The sequence below is a fragment of the Gallinula chloropus genome (assembly GCF_964237585.1).
Source record: "Gallinula chloropus genome assembly, chromosome: 14".
Classification (NCBI taxonomy): Eukaryota; Metazoa; Chordata; class Aves; order Gruiformes; family Rallidae; genus Gallinula; species Gallinula chloropus.
The window spans coordinates 15,470,506-15,497,959 of NC_140099.1; positions in this window are offsets into that span (position 1 = coordinate 15,470,506).

A 27,454-nucleotide genomic window follows, 5' to 3' on the forward strand; every position below is an offset into this window, starting at 1 on the left:
TGCTTTGCTGGTAAGGAGCCTGAAGTTATTAAGCAGTTAATTATAACATCTGAGCAAGCTGTTCTCCCCCCCCCCCCCCCCCAATAAATCCAGCCCAGCTAGCTCCAAAAAAACCTAGTAAACACAAATGGCCCTTCTTTGCAAGGTGAACTGAACACTCTGCTGGCACAGACACATCTGATTGCCCTGGAGATCTGCTGCACATGCACCACAACTGTAATTTTGGAAGTTTTACCCTGAATAACAGCTGCCATTATTCACTGAAAATAGACCCAAATATACCAGCGTTTCCATCAGCCTCATGGGAGACTAGATCTGCAAGCCATGGAAACTCATTATATATAGGTGAAGAATATAAAAATCGTGGGAAAAGAGCCTTCTGTTCAAAATATAAAAGAAGCAGGGAGAGCTTTCTCACACCTTTTCTTCATAGCCTACTGACTGGAGGGGTATGTTTCCCAATGCTGGGCTCTCTGCACCAGAAAGGAAAACTCTGATTCACTAAAAACATTTACAGTTTAACTGAGTGATGATCAAAAAAAACCAATGAACAATCTATAATACAAAACCTGCCCAGAACGATAGCTGGATGCGAATAGTATTGTTTCTGTGCAAATCCAAGATTTACAAAAACCTTGCATACTGAAGATCATCTGGGTTTACTCTTCCAACTACCTGTAGTCTTCATGGAAGCCCACTTCTGCAAGAATGGCAGACACTCAAAATGTAGTCAGTTCCTGGGGATTTTTTTTTCCACCTAGCTTCTAAAATAAAACAAGTTATAAATAGTAAGGGCAAGTACCTTGATGCAAATTAAACATGCACTTCTCAAGTTTTTACACAGACAATTCTAAAATGACAAGCCCAAACACAATGTGACACATTACATTATTCAATGCTTGAAAAACTATCATTAGCTGAGGAATTTCTAATCCACAAAGAATGTCTCCCGTGGAATACACTTCAGAATCTTCAATTTAAGCACTCTCACCTTCCTTACTTTGTTTTAAAAAACACACTTTCAATGTAAATTAAACTGAGAAACTCTACAACTTTGTCCTGAGGAAGTCCCTACAGAAGGATGTGGTCATGTTTAAATTATAGTCTCTTTATTGCATAGATGAACTGTATGGCCCCTCGATGCTGTGTTTTATTAATCTAAAAGAGAACTGGCATGATTGTAGACAGCTGTCTCTATACAGCTGCCACATGCAGAGAAATACTTATCCTTGTGGGTTTACTCTTTATTAATTTCTCTTACAAATGGGTTTTGGTATGGATTAAAGTTCTTGCTGTGGTGACCCAATCAACAGTACTGGCCCTCTGAAAGGAATGAGCAGACATATTCTCAGCCTTTCAGGAAGGCATGCATCGTGATTTGAGACTGTTTACATGTACAGGCACCACGGTCATCAGCAAGTCTCACAGATACAGCAGGGGATTGCAAGCAACAGCATTCTTGTCCAAAAATAAGTCTGTAACTTAGTGACCCAAAGGAACAGCTCCTCTGTTTATCTTCCAACCAACTGTATCGTGCCTAGATTCTGGACTGCCAAGACCTGTTGTCCCACTGTTAGATTATAAGCCTCATGGAAAAAGATTGTGTTTATCTAAGGCACCATCAAAACCTATAGACAGACACCAGTATTAAAGTATAAGCAAGGTTAGTATTGCCTATTGCACAGTTAAATATCTCGGGGAGTTGCAGCAAGACATTTTTGCTTGCTTTTCTTTAAGTGTTAGGAAAAATTCCCTGAAAATACAAAACCCCATTTTTTCTAAAACACTACTTTTCTGGTGAACACTCAAGAATTTAATTCATCTGTGCTTTTTCATTACTAAAGAAGCCCCTGTTCTTTTTTAGCATCCTTATTCATATGCTAACATCACAGTAAATAACATTCATACTAGAAGCCAAATGAGTTCATTAGTTGTCCCTCCATCCATAGCTAACTGGCTCAGAAATATGGTCTTTTGCCAAGAATACCAGTAAGCACAGATTTATCTAGTGTTATTCCCCTCTGAAAACTGCCTTGCATCATCATTCAAAGTCCTAATGCATTGAGCTCCCACTTCATCTGGAGATGCGTTTGGCCTGCATCTGGTCTAGAACAGAAGTATTTTAATTACTTTCTTTTCAAAGGGTGAGATTTCTTGACAGAGGAGGAAGAAAAGGGGTAAGGAAACAGCTCAGTCTGGAGATCAGGCTGGGGTTAAACCCGGACTTCAGGATATACCAGACTGGATCAATATTATAGCTGGTGACTGTGGTGTTCAGACTTCTTTCTACTCCCCTTTGAACAACTGCAAATTGTTAATGCCACCCTGCAAAAGGAACTCTACACAAAGTAGCAGGACCATTAAACTTGTAAAAATATGTGTTCAGGTATCAAAGTGTGGAACATCCTGGAAGAGCCTGATTAGAAGCACGATAGCTTCCTTTTGGTTTTACTGTTAACAACTTAGATTATTACAGGTAAACATTTTCACTGTTCATTGAGGACTTTCTTGATGGTTGCATTTGCATCAGGTGAGGAAAAAAAAAGTCTCAACTTTCATTTTTTGGCTTTACCTAACTGGCACAAATCCAAGGTCAATAAATGTCAAGTACCTGCAGAAAGTCCAGAAACACAAGTCAGAATTGCTTTAGTTCTTTTATGAATAAACAGACAAAAACATTTTTATTAATCTTATATATTGAAAGTGCTTGGAAATCAGTGAGAGAGAGAGGTTGCTTGGGTTTATTTTAGAACTTTACGTTGTTTTGGTAGCGTCTGTACAATATTAAAGCACGTGCAAGACTGAAACAGTTTATATTTCATTTTTCCTCTGTTGGCTAAACCAGTTTCACAGTCATTGTCTTTGATTTCCTGTTCCCATTGTCAAAAACGATATCACACTGCAGTAAGCTATGCTTAGATACGTCAATTTTTGTTACTTATCTGGAAAGGAAAATAGTAGATTCATGAAGAAAACAGCCTCTTCTTGCGTAAGGCCTCCTGCTGTTGAAGTGAGCAAGACGGGTATAAACTCCCTGGAAAAAAAAAATGCAACAAGGAGAAATATCTCTGAGATGAGCTCAGAGTACCGTGCAGTGATGGCAAGGTACCTGCCTTTCCAGACACAGTGGTCACTCTCAGGAGCTCTGCTAGCAGTCCAAAATGAAAACAGGTAGTACTGTCCAGGCCCCTCACCACAGTTTGGAGAAACAAACTGTAAAGACATTTGCCAATGGTATGTATCAGCGATGGCTGTATCGCTGGAGCTAGCGAAGGTCACCTCAGCGTTTTGGGGCAAAACTTTGACACATTTCTCATCCTCGGTAAGAGCAGCTACTAATAGAGCTTCCTTCATAGCAAGAAATAGAGTGAGGATGGCATCACTTGTGTTGGGTGGAGTACATTTCAGGGTGACTCCTTGGCTGCGACCAGGGAATCCCGCGGGGCATGGAGAAGGCAGGGAAAATCAGCTCAGAGGCCTGGGTGCATCTCCTGCTTTCCACTCGGGTGTGCACGAGTGCCCCGGGGGCAGGGGAGGTGGTACCGGCGGCTCTTGCCACTGGGCAGTGCGTGGTGGTCCCACGGAAAGGCAATGGAGCCTTTCCCCCCCACACCAAGGGGGCTTGCCCTGAGCCAGGGCGCAGCGGGCTCCCAGCCCCTGCGGCCGGCAGGTTTCTTCTGCCTGTTCAACTGCGAAGAAGCACCTTTGAAAAACGAAAACTCAGGCACACGGGCAGAAAACTCGGCACGGGAGCTGAAGGCGGCGGGCGACACAGGGCCTTCCCCCGCGGCGCCAGCCCAGCCACAGCCGCCAGGGGCTCGGCCCCGAGCCCCCGCAGCGGGCACCCGCCCCCCAGCGCCTCCTGCGGCCGGCCGCGCCCGTGCGGCCCCGCAGCTGCAGCGCTAGCAGGGGATGGGCTCCTGGCCGCTGGGTTTGGAAGGGAAAGGAGGAATGTGGTCCCTCGACCCTTCACCCGCCCCGCCTTCCTCTCCTTTCCGCTCGCTAGAAGCGGCGCCGCCCGCCCCGGGCCCGGGTTTCAGGTGCTGCGGCGGCCCGGCTGCGGCAGAGCACCGCTCCCCCGGGCGGTGAGCAGCGGGAGCTGTGCGCGGCCGGCCCGCTCCGAGGAGCTGGCTCTCCCTCTGGAGGCCTCCGGCAGCATCGGCCGCGCTCCGCCGCTTATGTAAGCGCCGCGATCGCCCGGGGCCCGTTCGGGGGGCGGCCTAAAATGGAAGCGCAGTTTAAATGCCAACACGGCGAGGCTCAGCTCCCACTCACGCTTCCAAACGGCTGTAACAGCGCACGTGGCAACCTATCAGCGTTTCAGAAGAGCCTCCGTGGCAGCTCATATATATATATCTCTCTACGACAAACGGGACTAGCCGAGCCCTCTTCCCGTGGTATTTCGTGGATGTGGGGAACAGAGCAGTCAGGCATCGCGGCTTCCAAGGCTAAAGCGTCACAGCCCCATCCCCTCAATGCAGGCACCGGCCACGCTGGGCTTGTGCCGGGCCCAGCTGCAGAGGCAATTCCTGCACATCCCTGCTGGATGATCCTGCGGAAGGCAGAACAAACTACACGGCCATTGTAAGCACACGTGTGACTACTTCTTGAGAACATCTGTGGCATCCCAGGGACCCAGTAATGCTGCAAACAAGGAGTCATGCCAAGCAAGCTATTATGTGCAAGCACCCCGGAGCACAGCCAATTCAAACACTTTTTGGGCCTCATAGCGTAGCGTGACTTTTGGCATAAGGGGGAAAAAGCCTGTCAGCTCCTCCAACCAACTCGTACAGCCCCGTGCATCACCACAGCTTTGATCTACTCTGAGCAGAGAAAGAAGGCTGGAGAGAAGCTGTGATAGCAGCCAGGAGGGTGTAACACAGGCTGCAGTGCTACCCTGCGGCCCACGTGTCTTTCTCAGCACAGCAAGCTTCAGCCTCCAGCGGCTGCCCGCCTGTTCAACAGCTCTGCCATGGTTTGGGCACCTTGCAGCACGTGCGTGGCAGGTGGTGTCCTCTCCCCTCACCAAAGCCTCTGTATTGATATCCCTGCTCGATGTCAGGAATGATTGCTGTGGCAGAAACGAAATGCTTTGCTTCCTAGATTTCTGAAAAAAAACCTGAATGCGTATTTTTAAAGTGTGGTGCTCAAGAGGATCTGTGCGGAGGTTTCTAGCTTTTTCTATAACCTAAAAGCAAAAAAAGAAAAAAGGCAAAGAATTATTACACCTCCTCTGTCCAGCCTCCAGCACAGAAATAAAACCAACAGCTCAGCTTGCCTGACAAGCTGTGAAGAGCCAGATAATCCTGTCCAGCTTATTCTCCACTCAGGGGCAATTTGTTCCTTTTAAAGCCCTTAACAGCATTTTGCCAAAGCTCCCATCAGGGAAATTGTGATGTGAGCTGTACAAATATTTACTCAGCCAGGCCCACGCTGCTTCCCAAAGAGCTTATTGTTCCCCAGCTCCCCTGCCAGCGTAAAGCACAGCCATGAGTTAATACAGCAACCGACATTACTGTTAACACTCAGATTTTACCAAAAGCGTTTGTTTCCAGATTTTTTCCCTTCATAACAAGCCAACGAAGCCCGAACACACACTCTAGTCCGGCGGCACTGAAATACCCCAAAAGGAAACTTCTTGCTCATGGGTGCAGGCCAGTGGCGGGGCAGCTAAAAATGCACGCAGGCCCCAGCGAGGATCGAACTCGCGACCCCTGGTTTACAAGACCAGTGCTCTAACCACTGAGCTATGGAGCCGCCGCTCGAAAGCCTTTCCGCCTGCCGGTAACGGCCTGTCGCCGCCCTCGCACTCCGCCCTTCGCCAGGTGTCCCGTGACCCCCATGTCGCCGGGCACCCCGCCCTCAACCCGTCCGGCCGGGCCGCCGGGCTCCTCTCCGGCCGCGACGGAAAGGAGCCCGTCCTGAGGAGCGGCGCCGCGGCCGCCGCCGGGAGGAGCCCGCGTCCCGTCGGCAGCCCCTCCCGGCCGGCGGGAAGCTGGCGCTGCCCTGCTTCACCTGCCGGCACCGGGCGATCGCGCAGGGCGCTGCGCGCCGCTGCGCGTGGGGCCGTGCAGGCCGCAGGAGGGTCCCTGGGGCGCTGGCAAACCAAGAAATGAGGCAGACGGGAGATAAACACACACGTTTTCACAACATTGTAGAAAACAAACGGTGTACAGAGTAGTCATTATCGTAATATTGACATGATTAGTTGTCACACCCTGGAAAACGGAACAAATCCTGTTACCTTGAGAAAGACCTCGCTGTTTTGCTGCTTTCCCGTGTGCCCCCTGTGCCCACCCTGAGCTGCCACATGCCCACCTGTGAGCTTTGGAAAGGCAGTGAAACCCCCACCAGAGGTTATCAGACAAGTGTGTTAGCACACAAGAAGTCCAGAACACATTTTAAGCGTTATCACACACCCTGCCTCAAAAAACCCAACCAAAACAACCCAACAAAACCCCCCTTGTTACACGTTACCACATTGTTCTCTTAAGCCTCTGCTGTGTTCTTCTGCTACCTGCATGTCAGTGCTAAGGCGTAACAAGAAAAGGAAGGAAGGGTTTTTAAGTCCTGATGGGAATGGATCTGTCACCCCTAGGGCAAGAGCTGCCCCAGATTCCAGCTGTAAAACAATAGGTCCCTCTCTGAACAAGGATCAATGTACTGGGTTTAGTATTTGAAACCGTTACACCTTTAAGAAAGATGGTCCCTAGAAACAGATTAAATTAACCTGGGAAAAGCAGACAGGTCTGCACTGAGAAAAGCCATACAGAATGCAGCTGATACTTTCTTTAGGAGCTGAGGCACAAAGACAGGCTTGTACAAAGCCTGGGTGAGAGCTGGCAGCACAGCTTAGGCGGTTTGGCACTTACCTTCTCACTTCAACAGGGACTGACTGCTGGAGTGAAAGATGTTCACCTTCCCTCAGAAGAAATGTGTCAGCTGTGATACGTGAGGAGAACAGAACTGAAAATATCAGCACGTTATCAATGGGAGGAATAAAGTATTTTCTGCATTCATCAAAGGCAGCATTATTTAAAAAAACCCCAACACAATGATAATTAAAAATGAATCCTTACCTCTCTTATTGTTATCTTAAATGACTGAAAGTAAGGATTTGAAAGCTTGGCCTTTTCTCTCCTTGCTCTTTACTCTAGGCTCATTTACAGCAACAGAACAAGATTGATTGGTTTTCATTTGGTCCTGGAAGACATGCGCCAAGACCCCAAGGTAGGAATATTGATTCTTGATCGAGCAGTTATTTAGTCCAAAAATAAGTGGTATAGTCAGAGGTTTCTGAATGCAAGATAAGAGAACAGACCTATTTCTCAAAGTGGAGCTAGCAGTGCTTTAAAATTTCATGCTCTGGCACTTTGCTGTTATGTTCACATCACTTTAGGGAACATACAGATCATCTCTAAAAACCTCTCTGATTACTATGGAAATAAGGATCAACAAATAAACCAATAAGTCATTTGCATTCCTGCCAGAGCTTGTCTGTTCCTCTACACTTCTCTATTTTGTCTCTCCCCCTCTTTCAAACACATCTCCAGAGCTGAACCAATATCTCCTTGGCAATGTTCCTTTAAAGGCATATTCTTATTTCACCTCAATATTACCGAGGGTCCCATCTTTTTATAACAGAGGGAGATTCTTTGCATATGAAGTCTAAAAGTGCTTGTCTAACGTAAGCTACCAAAATCTATTACTGCCATAATCACTCTCTCACTAAGTCTGTACATCAGTGCCCAAGCTGGGAAACCCTCCGCTTCTTCAGTGCATTAGTATTGACAAAGCTAGTCCTTCAAATACATTTTTAATAACCTTTTTATATGGTGCAATATCACTGAAAGTTCACTGCATTTATTTTTGTCAGTTCAGAATGGTGAGATTTCATATGAAAGGATTGAAAAGATTTTTCTGTTAGTGCTCTTCATTTTAATGCCCCCAAAACATTAATGCTGTGAAAGTTAATATTCTGGGCTGATAAATAACCTGGTTCTGTACGTATTGCAGTCAGGCTAATGGGAGAAACCAGAAAAGTATCTTTGTGAATCAGGAGCACTGCCAAATTGCAGAGATCTCCTCTATGGTTGATGATTTCTCTCTTTTTTGATTTTTTTTTAATGTCACAGTACCAGAACAGTGACACAGGCTGCCTTTCATGTTACCTGCGACATCAAAGGGAGGTACTGAGGACCTGCCTCTTTACTGTTTTCCACCTTTTCCAAGCACTGACATTCATGCCTAATGAGTACAACATGCTGCAAAAATAGCATCCCTGTGCATGAGTGGGTGGTGTGCCTGCCTTTACTGTGTTGGAGGCTCTGCCTAAAGCTTTCAAGTTCTTAGAAGCTTTGAGCTTAAGTGTCATCACATCTAGCCACATGGTAGATGTGCTCATGCCTTGGATCATGGACTGGTCCTGCTCCTGAGCTCATCAGGTCATCGCATGGGTTAGGACCTGTGACACAAGGCTGTGGGTGGAGGCAGCAGCGCCTGATCTCTTATTTCTCCATTTCTTTGCACCCAACTGCCTCTTTCCCAGGGCAAAACCTTCTCTGCTGGGCAAAGCAGAAGGTTCCTGCTGGAGCCATGATGCAAGCATCTGAACAGGAAGTCTCCTGGCAACGGGGAGACAAAGTCCAAACAGACGTGTTTGCAGTGTCAGTACATGAGGCTCCAAAGAGCCGTCCCAAACAGCAGCCTAAATTCCCACCAAAGTAAGGGAATAACCAGCTTCTAAGTGGTAAGTTGTGTGGTCACATCTCTGAAGCTGTGTGCACTTCAAGAGCCATCAGTGGGGCTGGGACTGACTGGGAATCTTCCTGGCAGTCTGAGCAAGACGAGCCAAGGAACAAATTGATTTTCCCCGCAGATTTACAACATTTGGTCCCTTGGTCAGGTGTGAGGTTCTTGGAAGAGGACATGCTTTTCCTGTGAGTCAACAGAGGATTTTTACATCATCCAGTGTCTTTCAAACACATGAAATTAATTTTCCAGCTGTCACTCACAATTAATCTATTCATGCAGGGGTAAAATGTAGTTCTCTCACAGCTATAGAGATCACCTGTGCGCTCATGGTGCCACTTGTTGAGAGTGGACCAAGACTCCTTCCTGCAAAGCAACTGCCACAGTCCCATTGTTTCCCATCACAACAAAAAAGTCCTTTTGCATTTCCCCCTCTTATTCTTTCTGTATTCACTTCCATTATTGGATTATGTTTTCATTAGGAGGGTGGGCCAGGAGGAAGGCTCACTGGGCAGCTGCATTGTGTGTATAAAACAAAACTCTTGTAAATGAAAACACAAAAGCCAGCTGCTTTTTTTAGTAGGCAAGCTGATAGGAAATAAGTTCCCTGTGCAGCAGAGCTGGGACACACACGACACACGAGTTCATATAAGACTTTCCACACCATTTCATAGCTATCCAGTTAAGAACAGGCATCAAGCTACAGCAAGGGTCAACAGGTAATTTTCTCTGACACGGGGCGCATGCTGCTCATGCCATTAAACCATGTCAGGGTAATGCAGTGAATATTACACTGACTTGCCAAACCACATTAACCGTAATGCTTTCTCTCCAAGACTTTAAGGTGATGCCTCTTGGAATAATAGCTGCATGAGGCTGCTGGGAAGTCTGAATGAGCATTAGACTCTTTGCAAAGGCTCGAATCCGTCAGCCTTCTTGAAGCAGGGAAAAAAAAATCTCCCTGCAAACAAGCTCCCTATTATCCACATACCTTATTAGACATGCAAAAGAGATGAGGATAATTATTGAATGACATACAGCACCTCACCAGCAAGAGAGCAGGACCAGTTTCCCTTAAAAAGGAAAGAAACAATTAAAACCTTGAATATGATTTCAGATAATCCTGGCTGCAAGATCAATGCAGGGACATGTTTCACCTATAGTTTTTATTTTGCACACTGCAGTATTATACCAAGTAGAAGCAACTCACTCTGCCATTCCTATGGAAACATTTCCTATGGAAGCATGATTGGAAGACCCAGAAAAGTATGACAATCTCTTTGAGGGCCCTGAAAGCAAAGGCCCATTTCAGTTTATATGTTCAGTTTATATTTCATCACAAGCTGTATCATATCTCCAAATACCTGGGTTATTTTCACTATTTCGGGGGGAGGATTATCACATCTTCCACTCCTTCATTTGATTTCAGCTGAATCCTCAGGAAAGCAGTACATCACTCTACCTACATTTTATGGTGACATCCTCCTGTGAAAAATGACAGGTGTGATGAGCAGATTTTGCTTGCTTACAGAAGACTTCTTTTTATAGTGTAATAAAAATTCTTCTTGTTTCCTCTGCACTGCTTTTAGGTGGCTAATTTAGAGTCCTGAGGCTATTCTAGTTGAAACCTAGGAGCTCTGTGTGCCAGTAACAGGCCCTGTACCCATAACACCGTATTCTCAAATGCTAAAACATCTCAGTTTTGCATGGGAACATTATTCAGGTGTTCACTTGGGTCTTTTGTTGAAACTTCCAGCAGTCTCCTGCTCCTACTCGCTTACTGTCAATAGCAATATCTACTGTAAATTAGAACTCCACCGACTCACTTCAAACAGATGTCATCTCCAAGTCAAGCTGCATCTGAACCTCAGCCTGATAGTCAGTATTTCTGCACCCTGTGACGAGGAACCCCAGCCATGAGCCACTGAGCAATTTAGAGGCCAAGGCCAAGCAATATACTATCACAGCCCAACCTCAGTGGTCAGGAGTTAACACCAGGGTGAAATCTGCAGCAGGAACCAGACAGCACTTTTCTCTCTTGTTCTTCAAAATGAGACCCATGAACCCAGCACTATCTTAATTGCAATGAGGATTTTGTAAACTTCAATAGTTTTACAGCTGGAATTTCGTGTAACAGACACCACAGCTTTGGGTATCTAGTGTGACAGTGAAAAAGAAAGGCTCTAAACCAGAAATTAATTGGTATGGAAAGATCTGGCTTTTTAATTAAAAAATGAATAAATAAAAGAGAGCAAAGAGTTTGCAAATAACTGGTCCAGGTTCTAAAGTAGATAGATGTGGCTGGAGAGTTGCTTTTAAAACAGACATCTGCACATGCCAGTAGAATTTTCTTATCGTTAACGCACTCCTAAACAATGTGTTGTCATCAGACTGTTCCCCTTTTTTATCTCACAGTGGTACTACCAAGCCTGGAAATGTAACTCTTTGGGGACACTTAGCAGCGATGTGCTGGTGCATTTCATATTTTACATTATTTATTTACACAAATGGCAAAGAGAACTCTACACACAGCTACATTTTTCCTGAAGAAAAGAATACCTGACAAAAGTCATCATCACAGGTCCTGGCAGTATCTCCAGTGTGAGTTATTAAGGATCATTCTGTCAAGAAGCCAAGTTTCTTGTTTTGAAAAAAGCCCAAATAATTCATTTAAAATCACAGAATAAAGTGGCTTGGAGGAGCTATTAAGCATTGTACAGTAAATAAAATCAGTCTGTTTTTAATATAGTAAATACCATTGGCTGAAACTCATATTTTAGAATACATTTGTTATAAGAAGCTACTTAGATAATGAAAGTAAAGAAAATCTAATTTGATTTCCATCATTTATGCAGTTTGTTTGCTTTTTCATTTAATTCTGCTTGGATAATGAAAACAGACCACTTTTTTTCCTGTGGCGATATCATTTTTCTGATTGTCAGCCGCTTGCCAAGGCTGCAGCTATTGGGTTTCAGACACCTCAGGGGAAATGGTTAACTCCTGCTTTCAGTGGAGGCATGAGCAGGGGAATTCTTGAACACACATGTGTGTAATTTGGTCAGGTCAGAGCCTGCCCATGACCGCATTGGTGACAGTCAGCAAAAAGCATATATCAGAGTGTGCTGTGAAGGCTTGGGTCACACATTCCAACTCTCAAAAATCCATGTGGGACCCACCAGAAAGTGCACCCATGAGCCATTCCCTCCCCACGCTCACAGCCAGAATCCAGAACTTGGGTTTGGTTTGGTTCCAGGAGCTCCTGGATGTTGCTCAGGTTCCAGACTTCTGCTAGACACAGTGAGCTGAACTGTCACTTTGGGTCCAAACAAGGCTACGCTGGTTCATCTCAGTGACTGGTTCTACCTTGTTTAACATGATGAACAGAACTTGGTATAAGTGAAGTAACGTATGGAGAATGAGAAGGTAATACAGAGTTGTAAAGAGTTTTTCAAAGATGATTTAAGACTTAACTCCAAACAGTGGGATGCAGGCCACTGTCAGAAGTTCAAAGTCTACTCACCCGTGACAATCTGGGCAGTAGTTCTTGGAGCACAATTAACTGCATGTCCCTTATTTTTTCAGTTTCCGTTAACTGGAGTAAAGTCCAATTCAAAGATCCTTGTCCTTCAATGAAACACAGCTACAGAGATTATATGACTAATGAGCTGAAGCTAGACCTGCATCTCTGAGTTCCAGGAAGGTCTGGGTTTGAATTGTCTGTTTTATTGTAAATCCCTGGTCTCTTCCAGTGGGACAAAAATCCAACTCAGTAGAACCTGTTTTCAGGTCCTACAATTGAGTACAGGGACATGAGGGATTACTCCTAGGATTATCTTTGAGTTTACAATCCTTTCTCTTGAAGTTGTTAAGATAGCAACAGGGAGATTTGATTATACTTTAATATTAGGCATTCTCCTTCAGCTAAGGCTGTTACGAGAACCTGATTTCTTGCAAATTATACACTAGGGGGTGCAAACAGCCTTTTAATGAGTCCAGAAATAAACGGTCTTAACAGTACCGGCAGGGAAAGTGCCTGGTTCTGCACTGAAGCTTGCGTGGGAAATAGCTAATTTTTCAAGTCATGTTTGGCTCATACAAATGAATAAATAAGAACACTGCTTTCAGTAACAGCTTTTTGATGTTTTCTGGGTTTATATCTGGAGCAGAGAAGATGCAAACGTAGGAGTTATATAAGAGAAGCCAGACCTAGCCTACTTTGCATGTCATTGCCTGCAGCTTTCTCATGTCCTGTGGTGACTCAGACATTGCCATAAGCTTCACAGAGGGACGGTCTCAACTTTTTACCCCCACATTTTCATATCATGGTGTGATGAGCCAGCCTTCTGACTCAGACACTGGCTGAAGTCATTATTTCAAAGCTCTTACTCTTCTGCCATTACACTAAGACCTGGCTCTTGCAAGTCACAGCGTGAGGCACAGTGAGCTAAGCAATGCAATGGTATTTCACAGAATCATACACCATTAGGATTTGGAAGGGACCTCGAAAAATCATCTAGTCCAACCCCCCAACAGAGCATGATCACCCAGACTAAATCACACAGGAACGCATCCAGGCAGGTTTTGAATGTCTCCAGAGGAGGAGACTCCACAGCCTCTCTGGGCAGCCTGTCCCAGGGCTCTGCCACTCTCACAGTGAAAAAGTTCCTCCTTATATTCACATGGAACTTCCTATGCTCCATCTCGCACCCATTGCCCCTTGTCCTGTCACTGGCCATCACCGAGAAGACCCTGGCTCCAGCCTCCTGACTCTCATCCTTTACATATTTATCAACATTAATAAGGTCACCCCTCAGTCTCCTCTTCTCCAAGCTGAAGAGGCCCAGCTCCCTTGGCCTTTCCTCCTAAGGAAGGTGTTCCACTCCCTTAATCATCTTGGTTTCACCTGCATGGGCTCCATCTGACAAAGTGCTGATTTTCTCAGCTTGTGCCAACAGAGCCTGAAGTGGTTACTTAACAGGGAGCAGTGATGGTTCTGCTGAACGTGACGGGGTTGCTCACGTCCATGAGCCTTAAACATGTGTGTACACACCCGTAAAGCAATGGAGCCGTGTTGGGGACAAGCACAGAATTCCAGCCCCAGCAGCACCAAGACTTCATTCTCTCTGCTTATGTGTCATTACTTACTTGTGTGTCTTTACTTACAGATAAGGAACAGAGCATCTGAAGTGATATCATCCTCTCATGATAATGCATTCTCATTTTAGGTCACAGAAATCACTCTGCAGCTAAAAAGAAGTGCTTATGAATGCAGGAGCCTCTCACACAATGTTTCTTTCTTGCATTTATTCATTTGCCCGTTCCTTATCTCACTAAGGCACTATCAGAGCCAGAAAGTCCCTTCTCCTAAATCATGCACACAAATTACTAAAATCTGAACTAATGAATTAAGGTTGGGAAAAAATCCCATGGTTTAATGCACTTAGGCGGCTTTTATGTCTGTCTTGCCTCGATTCTGTCTTTCCAAAAGTATAGGGGGCCTGCAGATATCTTTGCATCTCAGGCAGAAATGCCATCTTGTGATTTATGGATCCCTACCTAAATACCTCAAACTCTCTTGCCTGAAACTTGGTACCATTCAATCAGCTTTTATTCCTGCACAGCGTTTCTTTTTGCCTGCTTTTCCCTGTGTTACCTTCTATGCCACTTCATCACTACATCAAAACAAAACAAGTGGATTAAAGTGGTTTAATGCATTATGGTTAAATATTTCTTTCTAAGGGAGAGCAGACCATTCAGAACACCATTAAGTCAGAGTCCCGATTGAATCTGGTGCAGCCATAAATATCTTAAATGAATGTTAATAGAGAAGGACAATTATTGTTGACTTCAGAATGCAAACAAGAACTTCAGACACTGATTCCTATCAGCCCATTAGAGCTGACTGAATTCTGCACACCGATTTAACAGTTGCTTAGCAATGGCAAATAAGCTGTTCTGTCTCTTATCACTAGAGGTATCGTTAGAACAATACCTATTATTGAACTGAATAGGTATGAAATTAGTTTATATTGTTCCTCTTTTTAGATGGCACTTGGCAGCAAAGTGAGTTGTTTAGGCTGCAGGCAGAAGCGCTGATTTTTTTTCCTGGAGCTATCTATGGAGATAAAATGAAGCTGAGGCTTTGCTGTGACTGTTTATCTGAAAGCATCATCAAAAAATTTTGCTTGTGTGTGTTTGTGTGTGCAGGAAGAAAGAGGTTCTCCTTCAAATGTCTTGAGTGAATTTCCAGGGATGTGACAACGAAAATGACTGGAGCCTATTCAAATAGCAAATACAGCAGTACTGCACTGTGATGCCACCTCCTCCCACTGGGCACCTCTGAAGTGCCTCAGCTCTGATCTGGGGAAACATCCTGGAGATTAAGCCACCAAAGCCAAGATCCAGAAGGACACTTAGGCACTTGTCATTTACTGTTGCAACTCCTGTCTTGCAACTCTCTACCTTCCAGAACTGAGTCCACACAGCTGCAGATTCAACATCTGCAGCAGCAGTCACACCTCGCACGCAGCATACACAGCCACCACAACAGGGAACGCTTAGCAGAGCTGCGTGGTTTAATTCCTGGCTCTGCAAGGTCTTAGTCACATCTTTCTAGTTAGGATATATACTCACAGCTCCTGCCAACCACAGGAATACCCCAGTAACATGGCTGTAGGCTACTTGGAGGTAGATGCTTTACAAGACAAACTGGGCTTAGATAAGGGCTGTACACCCCAGTAAAAGCTTCAGATTTTAAGGCCAGTTTGTCATCCTCCATACCAGGAACAATAAAGTGTGAGTTATTTTAGGTACACTGGAATAATTTTTTAAAAAAAATTAAAGAATGCTTCTACTTTGCAATAGACTAGTTTTGTATAGCTGGTACTTTGGGGCAGTGAAAGGTTTGGGTTTGGATATCTCAAGCTGAGGAAATAATTTAACTTGCATTTTTATGGACTCTCTGACAGAGAGAACCACTGTGGTACTGCAGATATAACATGCCAGTGCTTACTCTTTCTTCAGCTACACATTATAGAAAACAGGAGCAGCTGCTGATGGGCACACATATCTGATCCCTGTAGCTGGTTCTCAGATCATTTACCAGGTTTCACAAGAACAGACTAACAAAGGAATCCATTTGTGAAACCTGAGGGTTACACTCTGTGTTTGTGATCCTATGTACCTGGCTTCTGAAGCTTCTCAGTACTGAAGTAAAGCACTCCTGTGCACAGGCAGAAGTGGAAAATAGGTACCTTTGAAATGCCATGCACAGGATGGAGCAAGGTGCTTTGGGTTCCTAGTGCTCCACTGGAAACACTGCATGAATACCAGGAAGCTAAGGGACTTTCAAGTTGTTGGATGCTGGCATACACAGGAAGACAGGGCATGTACCAGCTGACTTCAAGCAGCAGCTGAATACGGGGGTTGAATCATGGAATATCAAAATTTGAAGGGATCTCTTGTGATCATCTAGTCCAACCCTTCTGCTCAAGCAGGGTCACTTTGGAGCCTGCTGCCCAGGACTGAGTCTGGGTTTTGAATATCTCCACAGATCGAGACTTGTAACTTCTCTAGGCAGCCTGTGCCAGTGTTGGACCATTTGCACAGAAAAAAAGAAAAAAGAATTCTTGAATTCAGATTGAATTTCATGTGCCCATTGTCTCTTGTCCTATCACTGGGCACTACTAAGAAGAGTCTGGTTCCCTCATCCTCATTCCTTCCCATCAGGCATTTATATGCATTGGTAAGATCCCCACTGTGCCTTCTCTTCTCCAGACTTAACTGTACCATCTGTCCTAGCTTCCTCATATGAAAGATGCTCCAACACCTTAGTCATCTTCATGGCCCTGAGCTGGACTCACTTGGGTAAGTCCACATCTGTCATGTAGGGGGGAGTCCAGCACCAGACACAATTCTGAGGCAGAACTGAACCTATTCCTCTTTGGATCTGAGCCTTAGTCTTCACACTCATTTACTTTGTCAGTCATCAGCCCTTGGGTAGAGTTTCCAGCAAGTGTGCAAAGTGTAGCAGTGCTGGTTTATGATTTGCGTACCTTTCTGTCAGAAGTTGGTTTGAAGCTATCAGAGTCATTATGCCAACAAGCACTCACAAGCTGGGGATGGTTTAGGGATTCCTGTGTTGCAAATCACTCTCATGTTCTGTGAAAGCAGCTTCATTACCAAGCTCACGGTCTTCCAGAAGGTGCCAAATGCTCCCTATTCCATCAATGACCCTGCACAGCTTTGCAGAGTACTTCATGGGGAAAAAAAAATCATTTTTTGCCTGAGCTCCTGGGTTCTCATGATGCCTACAGCATTAATCAGTCATTTACACTGATTCAAATTAGCCCTGTTAATATTTTTACTAATAATTTTATTTCAGTAACCAGACACAGCTAGAGCCGTTTAACCTGAGCTTAAAGCCAGAGTCACAGATGAACTGTTTGATCACACATTCTTACCTGAATTCCTGTCCTGCAGCTAAATAACTACTTTCAGATAACTAAATGAAAAAATTAAATTCTCAAGTAGAAATGTAAAATGGAGTGGAACTACAGAATTTCCCATTAAATGTGTGAGGCACTCCTCATGGGGCAACCACAGCCAGGGAGACGGGCAGGCTGAAAAATGGCTTTGGCTGCCCAGTCACCGAACAGTCAGGTACTGGCAGGAGCAGTCCAGGGGACAGGCAACAGCAGAGCCATCTCCCCAATTCTCCAGGTGTTGCAGGAGACCTAGGAGCAGGGCTGCCTCGTTGGGGTATGGGGGAGGGGGGCGGGATGTGTCCCAGGAACCTGGAACACCGGTGGGGTTGCCAGGGGATGTGAGATCTGGGCTGGCCAGAAATGAGCTATGTATGGTCTTGGCAGAGGGCAGGAAAGGTCAGAGCTTATTGAAACAAGAACATCATAAGCTTGTCCACCCAAACTTGGGGCACAAGACCTCAGGTGACCCATACACTGTTTCAGTGGTAGTAACACACCTCCCAAACTTCTACGGGGCAGGTTTGCACAACCCACCGTTGGAAAAATAACAAGAACTGAGATGATCAGAAGAACAGTCAACACAGTATTTCAAAACGAATGCTATGACAAAGTCAATAAACAAGATTGTCCCGATCATGCTTAAATCAATATAAAACTTTCCCTTTTGTTTGTTTTTGTTTTAAAAGAACGCCACTGTGGAAATCCCAGCGCACCACAGAATGTGTCATGGTTCATTGCAGAAGCCAGGCAGGGCTAGCCCAGATTTGATGCTGGTTATAAATATAATTAGATAAAAACCCAGTGCCAGCACTCCACAATTCATAAGAAATCCAGTAAGAACAAATCTCTGGAACCAGAAAAAAACCACACAGTGATTATCATTTTTTTTTTCCAGATGTGTGCAAGGTTATAAATGCTGGGTCACTGTGTCTAACACCAAGACTGCAGCATGCAGAAACACTCTGGCAGACCCGGTCCCGACCACATGGTACTTAGAGGCTGCACACCGAGAAATACTGAAGTGACAGGCATGGTATGTGAATGCTGTAGCAAACCTGTATTTGCAGCTGCCTCAAACCAGCTCTCAGCATGGCCAGGCAGTGGTGGCACGTCCAGCTGGTGCGGAAGGGCTGCAGAGAGAACCCAGTGTTCTCTCATGAGGAAACCTGTGCATGCTATAAAATGAGGCATGGGCTTCCCAGTGGTGAAGAGTGATGGGGTGCATGGTATTTGTGATGGATTAAAAAGAGAGACAATATTTCAGGGCATTCGAGCATGACTGCAACTAAACACGGGGATTTTGACCCATCAGATAATCCTACACCCTGAATAACACCAAGGAAGTCATCTGAGGCTACAGATGGATCTGTCCCTAAATGGCAACAGATGCTCCAACTCCACCTCTTGCTTTCTGTTGTGAAAACTCTTCTCCAAAACCGTAGTCTCACTAATACTCACTCTTGAGGCTTGCGAACTAGATTATGGTTTTAAAATACCAGGCTTCCTGATATCTCTCTCAAATCCTACACCATCTCTGTTGTTCTCACATCCCTGAAGAGATTAACAACATTTCCAAGGTTTCAAATATAGATATTTCTTTCCAGAGCTGTCTGCTTTGCCTAGCATGAGCAATGTTGTTTTCATTTAAATAGCTCTACCCACATCACTCTGTTTTTAAAGCTATGACAATTGTTGTCATACCACAACCGTCTAATGGCAGGATCTAGAGCTCTGGGCCTAATAGCTGTCATCTACTGCAACACAACTGAAAATTTTGATGAGGTCCCCTCACTTGCAGCAGCCAAGTCTCTGGCACACAGAAATTGTGTCTGAAATACAGTGTAGGTTCCTATTTATATTCAAGTATATTCAATATAGGAAACATAATTTAAAACTAAAACCAACCAAACAAAACCAGAACAAAACCCAGGATAGAATCCTACCCACACTGAAGTCAGTAACAATTCTGCACTGCATTTTCCTCGACCAGGGTTTCACATGGAGGATTTCACTGCCTTATTACACCTCAAAAACTGTCTGCTAATGTTTCACATTTTATAATAGCTTTTCATTAATTTTTCAAATATTGTCTTCCATTTTGTGAGCTTTTAAACAAGAAATTCTGAAAGAGGAGGATGGTTTGCATCACCCACCTGCACAGAACAGGAATTTCATCAACTTTCAACAGGGAATGAACTCCAAGACCCTGCAGTGTTTTTGCCGTGGAGTAGCTGTAGCCTGAAGTTCTGTCCTCTGCTTTCCCATCTCCTGTGTTATGCTGCTGTTGGGTGCTGGAATTTAAGGGCAAAAAAGTAAATGGGGAAAAAAAACTGTCTGCATGCAAACTACTGTCAGTTCCACAAACGGATCTTTTTCACCTTTAATGTGTTATGTATAGTTCTTTCAGGTGTTAATTAAAACAGCAGCGTGAGCTCCCAGTAAGTTTTGTGGGCATTTAAAAGATTTATTTATTTTTTAAATACTGAGGGTGTCTCTTTGAATCAGTCCTGCTATTACAACGCACTGTTAGCAGGAGGTTTTCCCTTTCCTTTTTACAAAGGAAACGCTACACTCTTGGCAGTTTGAGTTTCTATCACAAGACAGAAACGAGTATCAAAATTTCCTAACAACAAAGCACCACGTACACTGTGATTGCAAGCTATGTTTCTGTTTCCCATACTCTGGCACCTAAGCTTGGCCTTATCCAACTTCCTCATCAATCACTGCACACTACTCTTTGGTATCATGTCATCATATTTCCATAATCATTAATCATGTTGCCCAATAAATTCTTGAGCAATTATTTAAGCTGCTCTCTTAACAGCTGTCCACTTCGCATATCGCCACCTTGGCTGCTCATTTACCAGCCTGCCTTTGATCTGGGAACTGTTCAATCAGATCAATAACATGTAAGGGAAATGCAAATGATTTGAAACAAGAGAATTTCTTTCATGTGGAATATTCACATTTGGAACAAGCCTTTCAACTCTGCAGTTGAAGCTTTTCTTTGTAGCGATAAAGTTCTTTATAACGATTTAACAAATTAGGGCTAGGTAACAGCAAAGCATATTGCACTTAGCAGCAGGGTAAGTGGTGGGTGTGAGGAGGACCTGGGAGCTCCCAGTCACACATGCATTGGCAAGCCCCCTCCTTCCCAGTGACCCAGGAGATGAGATGCCAGACTTCTCCCTGTGGGAGACAGATGTAGTGAGAGACAAAGGCTATTTGCAGGTTCAGGTCTGTGGGAAACGGCCTCGTTTATCCCTGTGCCTTCCCAGAGGTCTCAGACATGCCTTCCCCATCCCAGTCTATCCTGCAGACTCTTTCCTATTGAGCTCTCCCTCTCCCTTTCCCACCCTTTCTAGTTCTCCTGTGCATTGCTATCACAGGACCACTGACTGTGGGAGATGGTTTCTGTTGGTCTGGTTATGATGATAGGTTTTTGTCACGTGTGAGAGGTCCTTGTTGGCTTCAGGCAGATGTACAGCTCCTGCCTGTCTGTCAAGAGATGCATGAGGAATAGGCAAGATTACTAAATACAGTTTACTATCTGCAATGACTAAATGCCAAATGCAGATATAAATTGTAGCACACTTGGAAAGCTTATTAATTAAAAATCCTACTGCCACAGAGAAATGCTCAAGTTTTGAATGTTACTTTATCAGCATCACCTTACTCTTCCTTGACTGGGGGCAGATTATCATCAAGTGTTTTTCAGCCTCCTCTAATGAAGCTTTCTTAAGCATTTTAGTATTTCAAAATAATACTTCTTCTGCAGCCCTGTTTTCTAATGGTGCCAACTCTTAGTTGCAATTTACCACAGTGTTTCCCCCCTAAAGAAGACAAAAAGGAAGAAAAACTAATATACAACTTTACTAATATACATCTTTAGAAATTATTATATTCCATGCTTTGTTTGCTGGAGTGAAGGCTGTGTGATAAATGATGCTGCACAGCCGTGCACTTCATCATTTTACCACAAACCTGCAGAGCCACATTTGTATTGCAGTACCACTGCCGGGCCTCCAGTGGGGCAGCCCCCCGTGCTAAATGCCGTACACATATAACGAGTGACAGGCCATTCCTCAAAGACCTTACAAGCTAGAGACAAGAGATTCCAACTAATCAAAGATGTCTCCTTTCTCCAAATGGATAAACAGCACTTTTTGTTTCTGTGACACTCGTAGCCACAGGTAGGCTGGAGTGGGGGGGATGTGGGGGAACAGAGGAGGACAATTGTTATGATTCTGCATGTAAAGGTTAAAGAAGAAAGCCTGCCTCCATGAGAGGTGGAGGGATGTAGTGGAAGAATCTGGAAATACCCAAAAGCAATCTCCCTGTGGTATATGGGGAGTACAGACTTTTGTGGTGCAGCAGTATGGTTTTACTGTCCTTCAGTAAAGATAATTTATTTGCTTCTAGCTTGCCTTATCAATACCACTTACAAATAAACTAGTCCCCAAGTTCCTGCTAATAAACACACAATATATATATAGAGGCACAGGATCAAATACACCACATATGAACAGGTGTTGGAGTAAAAACTATTTGTTAATATAAATAGTAACTTGGATATGATAATATATGCAAGAGTTATGAAAATCTATATCTGTGTAACATCTACATTCACTATTTAAAATAAGGATATGATACTTGATCTCAAATCCAACATTTTATTTTAAAAGTTTGGCCAGATCTGATACAATTTGTTACTCTCCTCTTGATAAGGTACGTCACAACTTACTCTGGAAAGAATGGAAGAATTTGGAAGACTGTCAACAGGTTATTGTGTGTGTAATTACAGGCAATTTATACATCCAGTTGAAATCCAGGCCACCTTCCATTCAAGGCAATGTGAACAGTGGCATTGAGTTCAAAATGGATAATATAATCTCCAAACAGAATAGTACAGAATGGTTAAGCAAGTCACAGAGACAAATAGGTAAGCTGAAAATTGACTAGTATAATTGGACAGCCCTTTGGGCACTGACAATTTTCCCTTACACCTTGGAGTACAGCTCTGTGCTGAGAAAACCATCCTTATTCCAAGGATTTTGCTCTGAACACACATGCACAAGAAGTCTGTAGGTGTAAGGAGATGCACGCATTAGAACAGCAGGTCATGTCATGGGACTGGCATAATAAACAGCATAGTTGCTTTAGCAGCTTCCATTACTTCATGTGAGCAATGAGAATTTCTACCACTAAGATACTGTGCATTGCATGTTTGTGAACAATACCAGGTACAGCAAAGTTATGAGATCTGGTAACAAATGATACCATGGAATTTTGGAGAAAGAAGCTGGCTGACCACAACTGGAGAGCCATTTAGGTGTTTAAATGTGGGAGTCTAGTTCCACTTTAAAATCCTTTAGGATTTCACAAGATGATGGCTAATATGATCCAGGTGATCTGTATCCTGTTGAAGTGGATGCAGAGGAAGCATAGGTGATATCTCTTACCTCATCTGACTATAATAGCACTCAGTAGCTGCTGCTACGAGGAACCCCAAACCCACTGCTGACCCCCAATGCAGAAGAAAAAGATGTTTCTGTGTGCTAAGAAGCAGCAGCTCAGCAAAGGCATGCAAACATCAGTGGTGGAAATCATATATGGGAGGAATATTTAAGTTGAAAGAAAAAAGAGCAGGCAGTAGGTAGAAACAAGAAGGGCCTTTTGTGGTAGGTATAATACTGCCACAAGAAGATCTGGTCTGGCACGGACAGGTCGCCGCTGCTGTTGACAGCAGGGGCTAGCAAATAAAGCATGGTAAGGGGGCATAGTACAAGGAAATAAAGCAGTGGCAGGGGATGAGATGGCTGGAGAATGATAAATAAAGCAGTTTAACTCCATCCCATTTTGTACAGATTGTAGTGGGAGCATGGTGTTTTCTGATGATATAAGCTAGTACTCAACAATTTTGCCTGATGGACACCAGCCCAGGCTCCTGAGGAAAAAAAAAATAGCCTGACCTTCACCCATGTTTATTCCTACAATTCATAACCACTTATCTGTTCCATTCATTACTTTCCAGGGAGGTGACAGTAAAAACAAGGGGGCTATTTTAAAAAGATTTAAAGCTTAAATCTCCTCCTTTCATTTTGTTGGTTTTAAGGAATGAGTTTTACATATTCATTTAGACAGAGATTCCCCAGTGCCATGCTACAGGACCTCAGTGATTTGTACAAGGGGCTTACAGACTCACTGAGAAGGAAGACAACCAAACATGCTCATGACAGCAAGCATCAAGCACCACAAGTATATCACCCGAGACTTCCACCTTAATTCCAACTGTATCACCACTAAGCTCTTTAAGGGCTACTGCAATATCCAAAGGCCATGAAAATATTTTCACTTTGTTTTGCTTAAAAATAGCGAATCCTTTGTCCTGCTGTGACTGCTGCCTACGAGCTAGAAAATTGCATGTCAGTGTAGCATGGGGTTATCAGATACAATAATTAACGATTTTACCAGAGTATGTCAGTGACTAAGAAATGAGAGTGAAATCCTGATCCCAGTGAAACCAATATCCTCAGGGATTACGGGGTCAGCTCTTCACTAAGTTCTGTATCATCTGGATAAATAATTTTTAACATGATTGCATAAATCCTGTAACTGTATTGGTCTCTTTGCAAAAGGTATTTGCTTTTATGAATAAAAGTGCCAATTGTTGTGCAACAAACAAAAACTATTATAATGTCACACTTTCTAATAAGAAACCATAAAATACTTTAACCCCTTCTGGTTTTTGTTTTGCAGTGCTTTTGGTTTCCAAGATTTACTTGAAACCAATCCCAGGACTTCAGCAACATACAGCTAGTTGGTTGCTGTGACTGGATCTTATTTAGCCTGGTTAAATATCTTTCAAATATCGGGTCCTTACCAGTGATCCCAGTAGTACGGGCATCACTGTGGATGATGCTGTAGGCTAGCATTTGTACTCCTGGCACAGATTTTCCCTAATGGCTCATCCTCTTCAGCTCTCACCCAGATGCTTGGTTTCTACTCGTGGTTCCCGGTTGCTACTAATGAAATGAGTTAATTTCTTAAAAGCTGGTTTGCACTGCAGGATGTTAATGTCTCTTCCTCTGTCATCGTCAGTTCCAAGCAATAAACAAAGGCTGCCACCCAAAACCAGAGTACAAGTAGCAGGGAAGTGAAAGGGCCCAGCTATGGGAAACTAGCCAGAAATAAACCTTCTGAAAGTGTCCTAAGAAGAGTAACTCTTCCCCCCCCCCCGCCCCCCCCAAATATCTCATCCCACCAGGAAGAAAACCAAAATGGGCAGCAAAGCACTCTTAGGGCTCAAATGCCAATAGGCAGGTGGGGCTGCAGTGTAAATACAGACAAACTGACAAGACATAAAACTGCCTTAGAAGTAACTTCCAGCAGCAAAAGTCTACCTACCACTGGGGAAAGGTCATTTGTACGGTTTATTTAGAACACAGGAAGACTAAGCTCTGTGTGCAGTCCCCTGGTTTTCTGAGCAGAAGAGGTTTACTGCAGGCCACTGACTCCTTCCAGGTAACACAGGCAAGGTATTTCAAAAGTCCTGTCTAAACTCACGCAACGGAGGATGGAGAGAGTAATACAACAATGTATTGGGTCAAAGGTGGGTTGCAACAGGGAATTTTGATCATCTTCAGCATTGATACACATAAATAAGTACACAAAAAGGATCTTGGAGATATCATATGCAAAAGCAAACTGGCTTCTTTAGCTTATCTCTACCAAGTAAGTGGATGGGGATCTAATTTATGGTTTTGCTTCATATTGTGCTACCAGTTCTTCAAGAGCTAGAAACCATCTTCAACAGCCATCTCCTTTGGAAAAGAGTTTCTCCTCCTACCCACCTCAATTTCTACATGCCCATGGATGACCCCCCCACACACATTAGCTGGCACGTAGAGGAGTTCAGTTTGAGGGACAAAGCTGGCCTTTGGTTCTGATGTGCCCTACACTCACACCTCGTGCCATCCTTTTGTGGTAAAGAACATACACTGAAATCATGGATAAACAGCAATGTTTATCTGCTGTGTGCCAACACTCAGCAGTCTGTGCCATGCAGGGTAAATAGCCATGGCCTTAATTTTTTTAATCCCTCATCTGTAGTCCCAAGTACACAAGACACATAACACGGATCATTATTTTTCCCATTCACTGCTCAGCCAAGTTCAGCTCATTTTTGTCCTGGAGATCTCTAGTGTGCATCTTATGTTTAAAATAAATACACCATCCATAATTGGTTCGTAGCCAGACAGCACTAAATAATCATATTTTTCATTGATACTCAAGATTTATTTCTAATATGAGTGGAAGGCTTTTCTATATGCTTTAGCTGATAATTAATAGAAGGCATAGGACTATTCAGGGTCTCATTCCCCAGTCCCCACTTCCTATGTGAATTGTAGACATATAAATATGTAACAAACCTTACCAAGAAAAATAACTTTAATTTACACCATAACCCAACTGGAGAAGCTAGACACAAGCCATGCCAAAAAAACATTCAGAAAAAAATAGCTATTCAATAATTTCCCATTTATCACTTGCTTAGTCACATTAAAAAACAAATTGGAATCTGTAATATCTTTTCCTTTAGTGAAAGTGTTGAATTTTTCTGAAAGACTGTGCTTTTGTTCAGGATGGCAAAACTATTGTGTTGCTGGTCATTTGCTTTACAGTGGCCTCGTGTTTCAGGATATAAATTAAAATAAGAAAAAAACAGCTGCCTGGGCTGAGCCATAGAAGATTTGCAACTCTCTTTCATTGACTCTTTCTACTTCTCCTGCTGACTGACCAAAGTGGACTGACCAGCTTCATGCCCTGTTTATGTGCACCAATGCAAAGCTATGCAAGCTGCATTCACAACGTTTCTCAGCACACTGAGTGCCAACACATCCTATTTCTTTGTTTCTTCCCACCACCCCTTTAGAGCCAGCTTCCTGCATTCCCTTAAAAACTAAACCAGGAATTACATTTCTGGTCATTATCACAACATCACCTGAAATCGCTATTATCTATTATACAAGAATAAGACAACAACATTAGGCACTGTCCTATTCAATTAGCCATCAATATCTTCACTGACCCTCTGTATTTCATCTTTCCAGTCTGTTTTATACCTCTTGCAGTTGCATGAGTTTTTCTCTATTTTTGCTTTCGCGTATGAACAGGCTTCTTGACCCTCGAGCCCACCAACTTTCTCTTTGGACAGAACAATCCCACCTTCATTCAGTTCTACAGGCAAAGAAACAGGTCTGGGTCCTATCAAGAATACCTTGTGCTCAGGTGTCCCCATGTAACTCAGACCATCCTGCTTACTAGATGCTTTCTTCTGTGAAATAAAAGTATTTCCATACCTGGACATAGGCTTTGGTTAATCCTTCCTATACACACATTCAGTTGAGAGAAGGAGGGACAGGGAGACTGGGGAAATAAAAACTTGATAAATATTCTGAGGAAAGCATCTGAGCTGGAGCAGTGCAGAGAGGTGGTGGTTGGCACAGGGATAGTTAGGACACACTCCACCCATCTTCAGCCAGAGTCCAGCACACCATATTCCACAGAACACTCAGCACTAGAGGAAGAGGCTGAAGCTCCCTTTTCCACACATGGTCACTGTAGTCAGACAACCAAACTAACAATGTTGGGGTGTACAGCAATTTCTCCTTTTGCTCTGCATACCTACACTCCCACTTCCTACAGAAATCCCTCTCTGCCAGATGCAACGGGGCCTATTCTTGTACTACCTGCCAGCTGCATGGTGCTGTGTAGGGGAGGAACCCTTCCCCAGCCCAGCGTGGAGGCCAGCAGAAAAGTCTGACATCTCTCATGAGATAAAGACAGACTTTCCCAACACATGGGCCAGTCATGCCATCACCAAATACAGAAACATGGGATAGGGGAGAATAATGTGACATTTTCTATTTGGAAACTATTTAACTCTGTCTCCCAGTGCTTTTATCCCACCCTGTAAAGTTTTATTAGAAGACAGACTAATTTCAAGTGACCTTTCCTCTTGTTCCGTTTACTTGTTTCTAAGCATTAGAAATTCTGGATGAAAGCAGATGGTCAAAAGGCAAAAAAAGCAGTAGATTAGCATGCTATTTACCCTCCAAACAACTTTAAAAATTAATTTGTGCAAAGTTAAGAAGAGGGAACCAAACAAACAGAAAGACCTCAGGATTTTTCTTTTCCTTTTCCCACTGCATAGA